Genomic DNA, 19,042 nt, shown 5'->3' with positions numbered 1-19,042 from the left:
TATAGAGTTTCCAGAGAAGCAGAGCTGGAGACAGCAATGGAAGGACAGGACTTCATCAATTATCCCAACCATGTGGCAGTAACTTGTGGCCCAGGATCTGCCCCCGCCTAGTGCCAGTGCCTGTAGGGCAAGGCTGGGGCTGAGATCTTGAGATGGTAGTTCCGGAACTCACCAAAGTCCTGCCTTCCACTATGGTCAGTTCCAAAGGATGCCCCACTCCCCAACAGTGGACAAGGATGGTGTACCTCAGAGGGAAGAGATGTTTGAGGTGGTTGTGTCTAGGGTAGGATGCCACGAAGCACGACACACACACACACACACACACACACACTCACACTCACATGCATACATACACACGTGTGCACGCACACACACACATGCATACATACACACACGTGCACGCGCATACACACATACATACATACATACACGCGTGCGCACACGTGCACGCACACACACACACTCACATGCATACATACACACACATGCATACATACACGCGCGCGCATGCACACACACGTGCACGCGCATACACACACATGCATACATACACGCGCGCGCACACACACACACACACACACACACACACACACACACACACACGATGTGACCTGCCCACCTTTTGTTGGGTTTTGTATCTGAGAAGCACTTATCCAAAGCTCCCTTTCCCTGCCCCTGATCTAGCATCCCCAAGGCTCACCTGGAAGAAGAGACAAGAGCCTAACAGGTGTGGACCCGTGACTGCCACATCAAGGGCCTGGGGTTCTGGTGGAGACTTGGAGAATGGGTGGGGGGCTTAGTGTGCGCGTTATGTGACAGCCATCACCCTGTGTCTGATCCCAGGCCTTTGCCCCAGGAGTTGAAGGCAATGAGTTCCAAGCTTCCTTTACACGTGGCATGGAGCTGAAGCTCAGGACCTCCTCTGCCACTCTCTACTTGAAACGATTGGCGGGTGCCCAGCTCAGAGATGTGTCTTTAATTTCTGCAGCATGACAGTGAGAGGAAGAATGTGCTTGGGGTCTCCTCCCAGCCTGGCGGGGCCTCCCTGGCTGGGCTGAGGGCTGGAGACTGGGGGAGGGGGAGTTGGAGCTGGGAAGGGAGGAGACCGCCACGCCACCTCATCTTTAGGAAACTCTGGAGCTCTGGCTTTTTGAGGAATGTGGGGCTTTGTCCGGCACTTGGAGTGTAGGGAGAGCAAAAGCCAGAATCTCCACCCCCCCCACCCCCAAGAATGGTAAAGTCATCAGCCGTTTGGGGGAAAAAAATTCCTCAAGAAGAAAAACAGAAAGAGGAAAGTGCTGAGCTCTGAGTTCTGTCTCTCTCCAAATTTTCCCAAATGTTTCCCCCCACGAGGGAGGGAGAGGACTGGTCTGGACTCTATGGTGTGGAACAGGAGCAGAGGCAGCCTATGTATAAGTGTAGCAGGTAGGGCACACACCGGTCTCCTCTGCACTTGCTTCTCCAGTGGTTAAGGTTCCCTATTCGCGGCTCTCTTGCTTTTCTCACTCAGATCTTCCAGAAAGTTCTTCTGCCCCCGGCCTTGGCTGCAGACCAGGGATGGAGAGCTGGTCTCTCAGGAGAAGGGCAGGGAGAGAGCAGCTGTATGTGGGGGTGGGCATTTAGGTCTGGAAAGGCCATGGGCATGAAGCATACCCCACCCTCCATCACAAAGCCCTACAGTCTTCAGACAGAGGTACCCAGAGCAACATCTGTGGGTGGAGCCTAGGTGTGTGGGTGCTTCTCTTCTTCCTTTTCTTCTGCATGGCCCCATCTGGGTTCCTCCAGCTCACCTCCAGCACTACTCCTTTCCTGGCTGGTTTAAAGGGAAAGCAAACGAGTTCAGGTCTGCTTATGCTATGTGTAATGCCTCTTAGCGCTCCAGTCAGACATATGTGAGAATTCCTTGGCCAGGTAGCAGTGGTTTATGCCTTTAATCCTAAGCACTCAAGAGCCAGAGGCAGGCAGATCTCTAAGTTTGAGGCTAGCCTGGTCTACAGAGTGAGTTCCAGGACAGCTAGGGCTACACAGAGAAACTCCATCTCAGGAAAAAGAAAAGAGAAAAAGAAAAAAATGAGAAAAGGAAATCCTTGGCTTCTGCATTCTAGATTTCAGAGAAGAAACAGTAGGGGGGACCCCAGGAACATGGAGACTGAAGGTGTGTGTGTGTGTGTATGTATGGAGTTGTCCCCAGAGAAAGCATGGGGTCAGGGGAGCTGAGGGCTAGAGCCAAGCCTCGAGCAACCTTAGAGTGAAGGATTTGGGAGAAGAGGACCACACACAGGAGATGGGACAAGAATGGCCTATTGAGAGAGAAGGGAAGGAAGAGAGGAATGGAGAGAATGATTGGAAATAGGAAGAGATGGGTGCTCCAAAGAGAACTGCAGAGCTCGGTAAAACATGGCGGGCAGAGAAAGCCTTCAGCCACAAAGTGAGTGGGGATACAGGTATGTCAAAAGGACGGAGAGGAGGTTCCGAAGGAAAACTCCTGTTCTCCTTTACTGCTCTTTAGGAGATGTCAGACCCCTCCTTCCTGTTATCTGAATTCTGGAGGCATCAAGTGCCTGGACCTTCATTTACTCCCTAAGAGACTCACTCATTCAGCCCTAGCTTCACCTTTCTTCTTCCCCTCTTCGCTTTTGCACATCTCTTCCCCCTGCCCTTCTGCTCCTCTCCCTCAAACTCTCCTTTTCATGCATTTTTCTCGGTGTCCTTTCTTTCCCTCTGCCCGTTGCCCCACCCCTCCACCCATGCAGTTTTTTTCCCCTTTGTTTTCTCTTCTAAAGTCCTTGCTCGGCATCTCAGCTCCCAAGTCTTCAGTTCTCCAGTATTTGCATCCTTTCTCAGCAAGAAGAGGATGTCCAGTTGCCCTCGGGAGGGGGAGAGGTCTAAGGGTCTTGTATCACCACCAGAAAGATTCCAGTTCAAACTACAAGGATATAAATGCAGAGAATCCAATGAAGCTCGATTTTCAAGTTTTAGAGTGTGTTTATTTAGAGCTGGGTGAGGAGATGGTGTTTGTGTCAGGGGCTCCTACCAGATATTGTCTCCATTCTCCAGGTAAGCCTCAGCCACAGATGCCTTCGACCTCACACTTCTGTACCAGCCTCCCATGATCCCTTCTTAGGGGTCTGACTGAACAGAATGTGGCTTGCAGCAGAAAGAATCCAGTACAGGGCTGGTGAGATGGTTCAGTGGGTAAGAGCACTGACTGCTCTTCTGAAGGTCCTGAGTTCAAATCCCAGCAACCACATGGTGGCTCACAACCACCTGTAATGAGATCTGATGCCCTCTTCTGGTGCGTCTGAAGTCAGCTATAATGTACTTACGTATAATAATAAGTAAATCTTTGGGCCTGAGCGAGCAGGGCTGACTGGAGTGAGCAGTGTTGACTGGAGTGAGCAGAGGTCCTAAAAATTCAATTCCCAACAACCACATGAAGGCTCACAACCATCTGTACAGCTACAGTGTACTCATATACATAAAATAAACAAATCTTTTAAAAAAAATTTCAGTATAAAGGAGGATGTGATGGTCCCATGTTCTTCCCCACAGGGTCTCCCCGGATCCCCCATCCTGACTTCCTCTACTGAGAACTTAGGGTTCACTTAGGGTTCACTTCTGATGTAGTCATCCCACAGTGCTTAAACATCAAGGGTTCATCATCTTGGAATTCAGTGAGCTGCAGAGACCCTGTGACTGCCCTCATTCTTACATCTGATAAAGAGAGGGACATAAATCTCATAACCAAAGACTGCAATAGACCAGGTTGTGAATGAGGGTCTGCCCTAATCTTGGGATCCTGAGCAGGTAGGTGGCTTGGTGGAGATGACTGAGGTAAGGAGCAGATTCAAGTGGGGAGTTGAGTTCATAGGTGTGGCAATATATGCAAAGGTTCTGGTGCAGGCAGGTTCCAGCTCCTCAGGGACTCTCACGAAGGATCGTGCTGTGGTGTTGACTGCCTTGAATCTCAGCACTCTGGAGGCAGAGGCAGGTGGATCTCTGAGTTCGAGACCAGCCTGCTTGCTCTACCGAGTGAGTTCTGGGACAGCCAGAGGTATATACATTGAAAGCCTGCCTCTGGGGGTGGGGGAAGGCTAGGCTAGTAGACTAGTGCTGAGTGTGGCAAATAGATCAGGCAGGCACGTGCCTTCAGCCCCCTAGGGAGGACCTGAAGCTGGAGGGATCACAGTTAAGTCTGTAACTGTGAAAGTTCACCGTGGTCCCTGGATGGAACGGGTTCCAAGTAGGCACAGTAGAGGAATGGCTGAGAGGTGTCAGCATGGCCCAAGTGAGGAGGCATGTACCAGGTTGGTGAGAGCAGGACCGAACCAGAGGAAGATGTCTTAAGAGCCTTGTGGAGGAGAACAGATAGGTGTTAGATTCCAAGCAAGCAAGCAAGCAAGCAAGCAAGCAAGCAAGCAAGCAAGCAAGCAAGCAAGCAAGCAAGCAAGCAAGCAGATGTGGGGTTGAGCCATGAGGGGTGGGAATGACTGGGTCCTGAGCCTGAAGCTCGGCAAGGAGAGCCTGAGTTAAGTGTCTAGGACAGACACTCTAGTTGACTCTATTCAATGCGCAATGCTGCGGGCCTCTGGGGATCAGCCCTCCTCTGGGAGAGTGTTGGGATCAACAGCTTGTACCTTACAGAAGGGGAAGCAGGGAGGTCCCTGAGATGTAAACTGAAAGTGCATCTGGCCAAGGCCCGCTGGCTATGGATTAGCCATTGCTTCCTGCTCAGAACTTTATCTCCCTGATCTGTAAAATGGGGTAAGCAATAGTGCCTGGACTTGCACAGTAAAGGTAAGTCTCCAGAGTGACCCAGGGATTAAGGACAGTACCCTGGGGGTGGGGGTGGAGGGGGCAGGCGTCATGGAGGAGGGGCTTTGGAGCCAGCCTGGGAGTTCAGGCAATGGTGCTGAATGCAGAGCTCAGTTTGGAGAGGGAGGTACAGCCTATTCAGAAAGGGAGGGGGTGGGGTATGAATGATGACAAGCAGACAAGGGGTTGGACGGAGGAACCAAGACAAGGCTAGACTAGCCGAGTCAGCTGGAGCCGATGTCTAGAGACCTGGAACTCTGGATTCTTCGTCCTAGCATCTCAAGAGAGTTGGCGACCACTTCTGAGTACGGCCTGGCTGTGACTTTTGACAGAGACTTGTCCAAAGCACCCTGACCTCCCTGACATCAAAAAGACTCCAATATAAAACTGGTGCCCTTGAACCGGGGAGGGGAGTTCTGAGAGACGTGAGTGGGAATGTGGGTCTGGGATTCACAGGAAGACGCGGCAGGAGAATAGTCTGGAGTAATAGAGCTGACCCCTCAACACACACACACACACCCCTTCCCCACTAAGTTACTAAGTTACTGTCCAGCCTCTGCTGAGCTCCGGGGTTTTTAGGGTCTGGAGGTTGAAGTATCAAAATAAGAGAGACAAGCTGTTGGAAGAAAACTATGTGTTCACGCCCCCCCCCCCCCCCAGTGGCGCTGAGGAGACCTCTGAGGTCCAGAGTAGGCAAGCGACTCTCTTTGGCCACATAGTGGGGACCCAGGGCTCTCTCTGTGAGATGCAGTCTTTGTTGTCTTTTTTTTTTTTTTCAGACCTTCCAGGGTTCACTCTGTCCATCTACAGAAGCAGCAGCCGTGGGAGAGGCGGGTATGAGAGACAAGACCACCATATCATCCCAGCCCCGGACAGTCCCAGCCAACAGTTCCAGGCCCTCAGCTGGGTCCTGTGGCCAGAGGGGGAAGGGAGCGTGGTGGGCAGGGAGGAACTGCCACCTGGAAGGGCTTGATGGGAACCAGCTGGCTGGGGTGGGGCCTCGGGTGTGTGGGTTGCAGGGAGGGCGGGGCGAGGCGGGCAGCAGGCCACAGTGGGCGGGCAACGGACAGCGCTGGGCTGGGAGTGGCTGCTGGAGGCCCCCACCTTCCCGAAGGCTGGAGTCCAGATGCCTCTACTGCCGGCCAGGCTCTTCCAACCCGCTGACCTCATTCCCAGCTCCCGCCCGTGCAGCCCCCCTCAATTGCCTGCCACGTAGACTAGAGCCTCAGCGGCGCTCCGTGGGGGTGGCTGGAAGAGGACCCAGGCACCCTTAGCCTAGAAACCTGCTCAGACAGACAGAGCTAGGGAGGGTATAGCTTGTGACCACTCGGTGCCTCAGTTTCCCTTCCCCAAATATGAGTCCCAGTGAATGGAGAGGAGCGAGGTGTGAAGCAGATTAGAGGTGCCAAACAAGAGTCGGGGTGGGGGGAAGGGGGTCCCTAGAGGTCATCCCACCCATCCCTCAGTTTCTTAAGTCTGGGGAGTATTGCTCTCAGGAAGAGGCAGAGGCGGCCCGGGCGGGGGAGGGGTGCGGGGCGGTGGGGGGGGGGAGGAAGGTTCCCTCCTTTGTCAAACAATTCAAATGAATGGAAGTTCCCAGAAGGCTTGAAATCCTTCGTGAAACCTAGCCGGGTCCTGCTGTTTTAGGTTGCAATTTGCCAATTGGCAGCAGAGATGTAGCGAGATGCATGTAGTGTCTTCTCCCTCTGCACCTTAGCGACCTCACCCTGAGTCCCCGGGCAGAGCGCCCTACCTCTGATCTCTGTTTCTCCCTTGTCTCCCTGTCCCAGGGTGGGTGTCCAGTTGACCCTGACTGACCCGGAAGCCATCCCCATCCCCACTGGCTCACAGAGTTCCAGGCTTGTGAGTCATCTGGGAATGTCTGTTCTGCCGGCCGCTAGCTCCCAATCCCTAAGCCAGGGACCCTCTTTTCCCTTTTGTTTGACAGGAGTCCCGGAAACAGAGTTGAAGTCTTGCTGAAAGGTAATCACAAGTGAGCTAGAGGGCGTGGCCTCTCCCAGAGACAGTCCCTGCCCAATGGCGGGGGGCTTCAGGACTCCTGCATCCCAGGTGTGGGAACTGAAGAGGGGCAGGTATGGAGGGGCAGGAACTTGGATGGACTCAGGCCACTTTAGGGCTGTCCTTCACCTAACTTGGAGTCTGTCCAAGCTTCATTCAGAAGTGAGCTCTGCATTCGAGGCTGAGCCTGGCAGAAAGGCTACTGAGGATGGTGTCTGTCCCGACTGGGGTGGGGAAGCCATGAGCCTGGACCCCTTCTAACAGAGTCCCTGAGCCCCGTGAGGCCACCTCCCAACCCTCCTGCCCAGTCTCCCCAGCAGTGAGTCCTGCCTTCTTCATGCAGACTGGAAGACATCTAGTTGGTGCAGTTCAGCAGCAAAGGGGGCTGGCTGTAGAGGAGTTCCTGACCCCAGGACCTTCTAGGAACTCAGGATCTTCTCCCCTTTATTCCCCCCTCTTTCACAGTCACAGCCCGGATAGTTGACTCTCTAGTGGTCAGCTGAGTGCGGGCCTGACCTGATAACTCTAGAGGGGTTCATTTCTCTGTGCCTCAGTTTCCTTATCTGAGAAATGGGAATACCGAGGCTGAACAGAAAAGTTCCTCCCCTCAAGTTGGTCTGTGGTTAGATCAGACAACAGCCCCACAGTGGCGCACGCCTTTAATCCAAGCACTTGAGAAGCAGAGGCAGATGGATCTCTGTGAGATCGAGACCAGCCTGGTCTACGTTGTGAATTCTAAGACTCCATGGTGAGTCTCCATCTCAAACAAACAAAATAAGCAAACAGACAGACAAAAAACAAAAGAGAATCAGACATACATTGAGTCTCTCTCTCTCCCCCTCCCTCCCTTTCTTCCTCCACTCTGCCTCCCCCACATCCACAGTCCTCATCAGGCAGGTCCATTTCTGTTTCTACCTCTGACAGCACCCCCCCCCCCATCTTCTTCCTTTCCAGTCACCTCTTCCCCTTTATCATCCACCTTCTCCTAGATCATTGACAAGGGCAAGGAAAGACAGGGGCTTTCAAGCTTGAACTCCAGTGTCAGCTCTGGCCAGGACCACTCCCCAGCTTCAAGAGCCTTCAGATTCCTCTGACGTTTATGAGGACAACAGAGATGCGGCGGTGGGCACTGGGGACCTTACTTCTACTCTGCATACCATTGGCAATAAACTCTGCCCCCTTTGCATCCCCGGGCTTCGTCTTAAGTGTGACCATTTTGGAGCAGCTTGCCTTGGCTGTGGCCTGAAGTTGCACCCTTCTAGGAACTTCTGCCTCAGGGAGCCAGTCAGCTCTCAGAAGGGATGTAACAGGGGATGAGCTATCTGCTGGCTCAGAAAGGCGTGGGAATTGGGCAGCCAGCACAACTAAAAACAAACATCTGTACCAGGCCGTGCTGCAAGCACTTCACACGTTTATATTCCCGTTTGTACTCACACAAAGTCCCGAGGGTGTGCTGACTGTCTGCGATTTCAGAGAAAAGAAAGGCACAGAGAGGCTAGGCCAGCTGCCCCGTGTCACAAAGCCAAGAGTCAGAATCCAAACTCGGACAGCACGGCTCCAGAACCCTCAGACCCAGTGAAGAACACCACTGTACCTGGTTGGAAGAGACGGCTATGCATGCAGGCAGGCTCTCTCCCAGGGACAGTGCAACGTAGCACGGTTAAAAATGGACAGACCAGGGAGCTGGTGAGATGGCTCAGTGGGTAAGAGCACCCGACTGCTCTTCCGAAGGTCCAGAGTTCAAATCCCAGCCACCACATGGTGGCTCACAACCATCCGTAACAAGATCTGATGCCCTCTTCTGGAGTGTCTGAAGACAGCTACAGTGTACTTACATATAATAAATAAATAAATCTTAAAAAAAAAAAATGGACAGACCATAGCTGCAATGGCTAGAAGAGTTCTAGTGGAGCGAGAAGAGGTTCTAAACCGGTCTGCCTCCCTCTCATCATGGAGGATGATTATAAAAAACAACAACAACAACAACAACAAAACCCGACACATTCTCACAGCATCTCGGCGAATCCTCGAGACTCCACATACCTTAATTTAGCCTTAATACCTCTGTTTGACCCAGAGAGACTAAGGGAGGCCTAGAGGGACCTTTACCCACGGCCCCTTTTCTAGAGCCGAGGGCTGACTGAAGTTGGACACAGTCATGGTCACCATGGCCGTGGCCCCCTGTGTTTCTTGCTTGCAAATCCACACAGTTCCTGCGAATCCTGGGCAAATCAAACGAATCCTGGGCATCTGAGGACCTGGGGTGCAAGCGACCTTTTCTTCCTTCTCACTGAAGACTCCCAGGAAGGTCTTAGGCCTACCTTATTCATGATGGGAAGCTCTTTACTGGGGTCAACCCAGCCAGGTAGTGATAGACACTCTAGATACTCTGGCTGCCTACCCCACTTGGGCACCCAAGCTAAGGGTTCTTGAGTGTTTTCCGTGTGCCAGGCATCATTGTTAGGTCAGTGAAGGGACCTAGTAATCCTATAGGGTGGGGTCTGTTTGTATTTTTATAGAAGAGACAGTCTCAGAGGAATAATGTGTTCAAGATCACACAGCTAGGGAGCTGTGCAGCTGAGACCAGCGCATAACACTATTATATAATAGTGTTATTATAATTTAGTATATAGGGCTGGTGAGATGGCTCAGCAGGTAAGAGCACTGACTGCTCTTTTGGAGGTCCTAGGTTCAAATCCCAGGAACTACATGGTGGCTCACAACCACCTGTAATGAGATCTGACACCCTTTTCTGGTGTGTCTGAGTCAGCTATAGTGTACTTATGTGAAATAATAAATAAATCTTTGGGACTGAGCGAGTAGGGCCGACCGAAGCGAGAAGAGGTCCTAAAAAAAAATTTATTTTCCAACAACCACATGAAGGCTCATAGCCATCTGTACAGCTACAGTGTACTCACATACATAAAATAAATAAATAAATAAATAAATAAATAAATAAATACAGCTTTTCTAAAAAAAATAAAAATAATATATAGATATTATAATTAGATAATATAAACATAATCTATAATATATAATAGTGTGCTATTATATCTCATACTCTGATACTGATGGGATATTTATGTTGCAGAATCCGCAGTTGCTGACTGCTTTTTTGTGTCCTGTGTTAGGCACACACGGGTGAGGGAGGCAAAGAGTTCTCCTCTCTTTCTCTGTCTTCTGCCTAGCAGGCTTCACATTGGATGTGCTGGGCTTGCTCCTTGCCCAGCCAGTCTCCCTCGTAAGAGCGCTAGGACACGTGGGTCTCTGGGTCCCAAACATTTGACCGCTAGTGAGGGAACACGCTGCAGTGGTGCCTGAGTGGGAAACACGGAGGCACGGGAATGCAACATGGTGGGTTTCTAGAGACGAGGGCTGAGGTGGGGGAGCAGGGGACATCTCTGTGCTTCTGGCTCTGTTATGATCGTATCCTGCCATCTGTTCAGTATCCTCCTGGAACGATGTCTGCGGAAGCCTGAAGAAGGTATCCGATTCTCCGGAGCCTGGAAGTGCAGGTGGTTGTGAGCTGCCTGACGTGGGGTTCTGGAGTCAAAGCTCAAGTCTTCTGCAAGAACAGCAACTCTTCTAAACTGCTGCTGAGCCCGTCTCTCCGGCTTCTGCGCAGTTCATCTTGATTGTCCATTTGATGGATCTGGAGATTCCCCGGAGACGCTTATTTCTGGGCACGTCTGTGAGGGTATTTCCAGAGAGAATTAACAGGGAGATGGGGAGACTTCTGAAAGTAGACACCACCACCCCATAGGCTGGGAACATGGATGAAAGAAAAGGAGGCGGTCAGGAGGAAGCCCAATATGGCAGGCATTCCCTCTGTGCTGCCTGGCTGCTCTGCCCTCTCACACCCACCCCTGCTGTCACAGTGTCATCCCGGACCTGCAGTGATGGGGCAGTTATCATGGAAGGACACCATGAGCCCAAACAAATCTCCCCTCCTTCAAACTGTCTCAGGCATTTCCAGTCTAACATCTTAGATGGTCTCTTCATATTTGTCGTTCTGTTATGTCCATCTGTCTTGTCTCCCTCTTGCCTTCCTGGGTACACTCATCATTTACCAGCTTCTCTGTGCCCTGTGGGAATAGCAGAAGCTGGAAGTTTGGCCACCCACAGTCAGAATGGACATCCATGCCTAAGTGGGGCCCATTCCTTGTGGGGTGGGGCAGAGGGTCTAGGTTACCCTCAGGAAAGGGCAGGGCTGCTGTCTGTGAGCCCTACTGTCTGATGGTTAATATATGGATGTTATACTTTGTTCTTATTTGTTCCCTTCTCCTACAGCCTTTCCCTTTGACTGACCCCCTTCCTTCTCCGGGGTGAGCTCTCTCCTCACTCCCATGAACCCCACCTTCCCAAAGACCCTCTTTAGTCATGCCCCCCATTTTCCCAGATAGAGTCCTATTTCCCTGGGACAGATAGAGACACAGGCAGTCAGTACAGGGTACTGAAAGCCACTTTCAGGCATGGTAGAATGGCCCTGCCACTTGAACTGTATACTGCAGACCTTGCAGTGATTTGTGTTGTATTAATTAATTAATTAATTAATTAATGTCTTAGTTGGGTTTTATTGCTGTGAACAGACACCATAACCAAGGCAACTCTTATAAGGACAACATTTAATTGGGCCTGGCTTACAGGTTCAGAGATTCAGTCCATTATCATCAAGAAAGAAGCATGGCAGCATCCAGGCAGGCATGGTGCAGGAGGAGCTGCGAGTTCTACATCTGAAGGCTGCTAGCAGAGTACTGGCTTCTAGGCAGCTTCATTGAAGATCTTAAAGCCCACACCTACAGTGACACACCTACTCCAACAAGGCCACACCTACTTGAACAGGGCCACACCTTCTAGTAGTGCCACTCCTTGAGCTGAGTATATCAACCATCACAAATAATTAATTGATTACAAAAAATTTGAAGCCCACATGGTTAAATATACCTGTAATCCTGGGACTCAAGAGATAGATGCAAGAAGATCTTGAGTTCAAGGCTACCTTGGGCTACACAGTGAGGAAAAAAAAATATACCAATGGGAGAGTTTCAGTGTAGTCCCCAAGTGCTTTGGAGGAGGATCATTTCCATTAAGAGATTATACAAAACAGCTTCTTGCTGGCTACAAGGTCCTGGAAGAGTCAAAACCCCCGGGGGCATCAGGTGGCAGCCCTGTTATCAGAGCTGTCGACCATGAACTGGGTTTTGACAGACCCTGCACAGCTGATCACTGTCACTGTCCTAGATCTCCCTTGGATACCCTATACATGTCTGTTAATGTTCCTCCCAGTTAGCACAGAAGCCCAGGTGACAGGAAATCTCTTCCATTAATGACCCCACGTCATGATGTAAACAGCAAACTTATAGCATATAGATTTTTTTCTAAATATGGAGGCGCTGGGTGTGTGGGTGTGGAGGGGGTATTCTCAAAGTCTACAAGTGGCCCACAGATATTGGATATCTCCAAGGAAGACATGAGTGAATAACATAACCACTTGTAAGCCTGAAAGGCAATATTCATGAAGGTTTTACAGCAATCCCATTATGTTTTAAATAACTGTCATATCCTTTGGCGGTGTGCAGGCACTAATATGGATTCAATTGCTCTATCTTGGCAGTTTGTCTCAGGCAATCTATTTTCACGTAACTTATGGGGTTTGAGTGATGGCCTTTTGTGCAGCAGATTATCCTCTATCTAAATAAAAGAGCCAGTGACTCAGAAGTGGTTCCTGAAGGCTTGGGGCAGGAGACACTTATTTAAGACCTGGGACAGAAAGAGTACTAGTGAACCCTGATCAAGAATCCAGCCTCCAGGCGGGAGGTGGTGGCGCATACCCTTTGATCCTCGCACTCAGGAAGCAGAGGCAGGAGGATCTCTGTGAGTTCCAGGATAGCCAGGCTACACAGAGAAAGCCTATCTCAAAACGCAAGCAAACAAAAAACAAAGCAAATTTAAAAAAAAAAAAAATCCAGTTCCCCACAAAACCAGTTGCTAAGAACTGGGACACGTTGGATGATTTCACACAGGCAGTAGCGGCAGAGAAAGGGTGACTGGGATGCTAAACAGTGGAGAGCAGGGCTGGAAGGGTGAGCCATGCCATCTGAGTCCCCAGGGTGCTGTATGTTATGAAACTTTGTCAAGTAGCGGCAAAGAGCCCCTGAGTTTCTCAGATTCTCACAAGGTTTTCAAACACAACATGATCTTGCTGGTGAGTCATTCTCTCTCTCTCTCTCTCTCTCTCTCTCTCTCTCTCTCTCTCTCTCTCTCTCTCTCTCCTCTCTCTCTCCAAAAGCAAAATAAACTTTCCAGGACAAAATTAATGGATTTTTTTTTCACCGCCCCCGCCCCCCAGAGGCAGGAAGAGAAACAAATCCCGGAGACTGGACTGAAAAATCACATCCTTTCAGTCAAACGGATACTGCAGAACTTGATCCACAAAACTTGAGAGCATCTGTGCATCTGTATTTATTAAAACACACATGAGAGAGCAGAAAGCCAATTTTTGGCAATCCTTTGTCAGGTGGCAGCACTGGATGTAAACGGAGTAAGTTAATTTGAATAACTCTCGCTATTGTTTACTTTATTTTTTATTTATTTTTATTTTTTTTGTCCGAGACAGGGATCTCTGTATAGCCTTGGCTATCCTGGAACTTGCCGTGTAGATCAGGCTGGCCTTTAGAACTCAAAGAGCTACCTGCTCTGCCTCCCAGTACTGGGGTTAAAGGCGTGCACCACTACTACTTGGCAACTCTGGCTGTCTCATATGCTTATTAAAACTTGTAAATTTGGGCAGAGGCGATGGCTCAGTGAGTAAAGTGCTTGTTTTGCACACAGGATGAGTTCACATCCCCAGAACCACTACACTAGTAGAAGCTGAGCCAAGCTGCCAGTGCCTGTAAACCCAGCTCTGCAGGGAGGAGAGGAGGGAGAGGGCACAGACAGGTGAAGCTCTGAAGCTCATTGGCCAGCCAGGGCACAGACAGGTGAAGCTCTGAAGCTCATTGGTCAGCTAGCCTAGGCTAATTAATGAGAGACCCTGGTCTCAAAAAACACAAACAAAACAAACGAACAACAACCACTACAAAAACTAACAAACAAAACCAGAAATAGGAGCCAAGTGTGGTATTGCACACCTTCAATCCCAGCATTGGGAGACAGAGCCTGGCAGATCTCTGTAACTTCAAGGCCAAGAATTCCAGGCTAGCTAGGACTATACAATAAAACCTTATCTCAAAAACGAAGCAGAACAAACAAACAAAAATAATCAGGGGGTGACAGAGAGTCTACAGAGTGAGTTCCGGGACTGCCGGGGCTATACAGAGAAACCCTATCTCGAAAAAACAAACAAACAAACAAACAAACAAAACAAAAAAGAGTCAAATGCACTTTTTATTTCCCAGCATGCCCTCTTGATCAAAAGTAAAGTATGCCTCATCCAGACACTTAATTTGAATGGTGGTCTCTTTCTCTGTGACCCTCAACTGATTTCTTGGGAGGCAGAGGTCTAACCTGGTCTACATAGTGAGCCCCAGGCTGTGCAGGGCTACAAAAAAAGACCCTGTCTCAAATAAAACGCAACCAAATAAACAAACAAAACCACACATGCTACCCGCCCCATACACACACACACACACACACACACACACACACACACACACCTCATTATGTAGCCCAGATTGGTTTGTCACTCACAATCCTGCCTTTGCCTAAATGCTGGAAGGACAGGCATGTGTCATCGTGCCTGAATGAACAAATAGCTGCATCTTATCTTTTTTTTTTTTTTTTTTTTGAGACAGGGTTTCTCTGTGTAGCTCTGGCTGTCCTGGAACTCACTCTGTAGATCAGGCTGGCCTCGAACTCAGAAATCCACCTGCCTCTGACTCCCAAGTGCTGGGATTAAAGCCATTGTGTGGCTACATCTCATCTTTTTAAAACCATCTCCTGTGGGACCAAGCCTCAAGTTGGTTAGACATCGGTGGTGGGCAGAGTCCAGACACACTTGGCACATGTGTAGTTCAAATGAGAGGACAGTGTTTCAAAATGTTTCAGTTCGTCACCATGCTTGAGGAACAAAAGGACCATTTGTTTGGTGATCATTTTTGAATCATGATATGAGTCGATAAGTCACTTTGGATGTCACAGCCTAGGGAGGGCCAGTGACATTTGCCATCAGGTCACTCCTCCAGGGATGAAAGAGACCACACATAAAAGCCAGTGTGTGTCTGTTGCCTGATTGCTCTCTGGTGTCTGTTAGTGTAAGCTGGTGGCTAGGGTCTCCCAAGATCCCCTGTCCCCTTCACTTCTCTCTTCATAAAATTAGTATTCTCTATTTTAGCAGGACAGACGACGACCTAGAATTATAAAAACTACGTTTCCCTTCTGCACTTTCAGCTGGGATGTGGTCACTGTGACTAGGTGGCCAGTGGGATGTCGTCTATAATGTGTGGTTTTCAGGGTCTTATAGGAAGGGGGCCTGGCATTCCTCTCCAGCTCCCTCCCATTACTGCTTAGCACCATTTAGTGGTCAGCCATCGTGGAGCCTGTAGATGAAAACAGAAGCTCCGGGTAGCCAAAACACAAGATGAAAGGAGGCTGGGTCTCTGAGCAAATCAGGCAAGAAAAAAGAGTATTTCCCCAGCCTTGGGCTACTGTCTTCCAGATTATCAGATAAGAAACTGCTTGTCTTTTTTTATTGCTCTCTTTTTTATTGTTTATTGAAATGTAGTCTTGAAAGGTAGCTCAGGCTGCCTTGAAACTTACTGTGTAGCTCAGGCTAGCCTGGAATCTGTGATCCTCCTGCTTTTGCCTTCTGAGTGCGAGGCTTACACACATCTGCTGCCACATCTAACCTTTACTACTGCTGTTTTAATTTTTTCTATTTGTTTTAATTTATTTTTACATTTCTATATTTTGTGTGTGTGTGTGTGAGTGTGTGTGTTTGTCTACTCATGTGAGGACACGAGTGTGGAGGTCAGACAATAACCCCGTGGGTTCCTGTTAGTGAACCTGGGTGGTCTGGGTTGGCAGTGTGTACCTGAGCCATCTTGATGGCCTGACACTATTATATTTTGACCTCAGTCATGAAAGGTGCCCTCTAAATCCTCCCCAGTAGGAGTTCAAGGAAATAGTGGGAACTGTAGCCGTGAGCCAGTCCCACCCCTGGAAGAGTGAGGAAATAAACCCACAGCTTCATGTTTTCACAGGGCTACTCAAGATCACCACGTCCACAGTCGTGAGTGGCCTAAGCAGATAGCAGCAACATAGTCACCAGCGGAACTGCCCAGACATCACCAATCTATTACAGATTTACTGTTGCGCTTATGTTAGCAGACCGATTTTCTTTATGGTTTGCATTGGAGGTTGAACCCAGGGCCTCACGCATGCTCTGCTAAGCATAGCTCTAACTGAGCTACAACCCTAACACAGCAGAATGTCCTAAACCCAAACTGTAACGTTACTGTTCCATTATGGGGGCTCACATCTCCCTCCCCGTTTGCAGAGTTCTGTTTCGGACCAGGAGACTGGAATCAATGACATATTATTAAGACTATTTAAAAACCACATCCAAACATTACATCAGAACTTAAAGAATTCTTTCCAGAGTCAAATTCAAGCAAAGAACAGATTGCTGCTCTGCCTGCCGTTGTCGGGAAGCTACGGTAGACAGCTTAGGCTTTAGTCTTTAGAAAAGCTGGCATCTTCTGACCTTGGATGCTTGAGGGGGTGAAGGTGGACAGTCCTCAGAGATGGATGTGGTCCAAATCCAAAGCCATCTGACAGAGCCACTAATATTTACTGCCAATTCTAATGACCTATAATTGTGGTTTGGGGTTTTTCTAATTCAGTACAAATAGGAATAAGAAAAGAAAGCGACAGACAGGAGTTGAAAACCCTTCTGCTTCCTTGTAACCACTGTGTCCTCTCGTTAATTTGTGGGTAATTATCCCTTATTGCTTTTACAACGTTGCAATTTTATTATTATTATTATTATTATTATTATTATTATTTTGGAAATAAATGCTTCTAAAGTTGTCTAAAACTTGGTGGTTGGTGTGTGAGTTTAATGCTGGCTAGGGAATGTGAGAAACAGAATGGTAGCCCACCGCTTTAAACCCAAGTGCTCAGGAGGCAGAGAGGAGCGGATCTCTTTTGAGGTTCAGGCCACTTGGGTCTTCAGAGAGAGAGAGAGTTCCAGATCAGTCTGAGCTAAAGGGGAGAATGGGTCATGGGGTGGGGGTGGGGAGGAAGGAAGAAGAGAAAAAAAGCCTGAAAAGCCAGCTGGACGCGTCAGAGCACACTTGTAATCCTGGCTCTTGGGAAGAGGGAGGCGGAAGGATCAGGAGACCAAGGCTAGCCTCAGCCACCTCAGGAGTTCATGGCTATCTACACTACAAGCAGGCTCTTCTAAAAGAAGGTGTGAGAAAGAGCTTCCCAGCTGATTTCCTGGGCTGCATTCCACAGTGATAAGGAAATCCCGAGGAATCCTAGTGGCTCTCCCAGCCTGCCTGGCTCACGGTACCCAGCACACTGTGGCAGCTGGGCCCACACTCACCCAGGCTTGTCTCTAGCAGCTAGTGGGAGGGGCTTACTCAAGATGCGGAGGAGCTACAGGGCACGCCTGTTTGACTTGAGGACCCCAGTCCAGTGTTTCTCCCTAAAGCCGTCCACCTTCCATCTAAGGTGTTTCGTGGCTCCCTCCTCCCGCCGTCTGTCCTTCACATAACAGCCTCCACAAGTTAACAATTGTCCTCACGATCTTCACAGCCAAACCCTTCTGGCTACTGGGGTCCTTAGCTCCACTCTAGAGGTGAGGACCCTGAGACCCAGAGAAGTTAAGCAACCTGCCCTTTGCCCAGCTGCTGTTAAAGGGGCAACACAGGCTCCATCCTGACGGCTTTGACTCCCACCACAGCTGGGCATGAAAGGGGCTTTCTAGTTCTACGATCAAAAAACTTCATCACGGGCACTCATCCAAGCTATGGCCTCCTTATTCTGCTCCTCGGTCTCGGCGAATGCCAGACGTTATTATCTCCCTCTCTACTCCTCTCCCAGCACCGCCTCCCCACGCCCCCATCCCCCCCCACAGCCTGGTGGTCTTCCTGAGGTGCCTGGTCTCTACTCTATGAGCTTTTGGTCCCTTTCGCAGTAGTCCCGTCTCCCAAAGGGACCCAACCCCCAGCTGTCCCTCAGGTCCTGCTGCTGGAGGCAACGCGGGTGCCACGTCCTGCAGAGCACTGGTGGCCTGCCAATGCAGCTGGTCCTCCCTCCCTGGTGGCGCAAGGCCTGGGTGTGTCCTGCCCAGCGAGGACCCTGTTCCAGAGCAGCATTGCAGAGACAGTCCCTTCTCCTGTCTCCTCCTGCCGCTTCCAGTGCCACCTCAATGCTCTGCCTCCCCCAACTCTCAGGATGTTTCAGAGACTCTTCTGAGATCCCACTTCTGCCCACCTCCCACCAGGTTCTCCCACAAGCGGGTCTCACTGCCTGCTGGCTGGCTGATAACGGGGAACGGGGGTGGGGGAGAAGGGCATGGGGGTTTTTAGTAGGAGTAAAGGAGGAAGGATCCCCGTGCTTCTGATTCAGGCCAAAGAGCTCTCAGATCTAAGGAGAGACTTGGGAGGACGAGACAGGAGGATCAGGAGTTCAAAGTCATCTTTGGCTTTGATGGCCAGGCTGGGTCTCATGAGACTTCATCTCAAAGCAAGCAAGCAAGCAAACAAACAAACAACCCAAAACAACAACAAAACCAACTAAGCAAAAAAAAAAAACAAAAAACAAAAAACAAACAAACAAGCAAATAAGGAGACCGGGCGACGGCTGTGTGTCTTTTCCATGAGCATTAAAGGCCTTGGGCAGAGAAGAGAACAGAAAATGTAGAATGTCCAGAGTTGCTTGCTGGCCAGCCTGTCTGGCCAATCAGTAAGATACAGTTTCAGTAAGAGATTCTGAGTTAAAAAAAAAAAAAAAAAAAAAGATAGAGGATGATAGATATTATGCAATGAAACTTCTGTGCACACTGGTGTATGAGAGCGAGCATAGACACACACACACATGTACACACACACACACACACACACACACCCATCCACCTGTGTTCCCACATGTACACACGCACATGCACTATCTATACCCCATTTCAGAAATATCCCCAATCAAAAGGCCCTATAACGAATCCTGGGCTTGCAGGGAGGAGCCCTGTTTTCTAGTCACCTGG

This window comes from Mus pahari, chromosome 14 (assembly GCF_900095145.1).
Source record: "Mus pahari chromosome 14, PAHARI_EIJ_v1.1, whole genome shotgun sequence".
NCBI classification, from domain to species: Eukaryota; Metazoa; Chordata; class Mammalia; order Rodentia; family Muridae; genus Mus; species Mus pahari.
Note: the sequence above shows the minus strand (reverse complement) of the source record.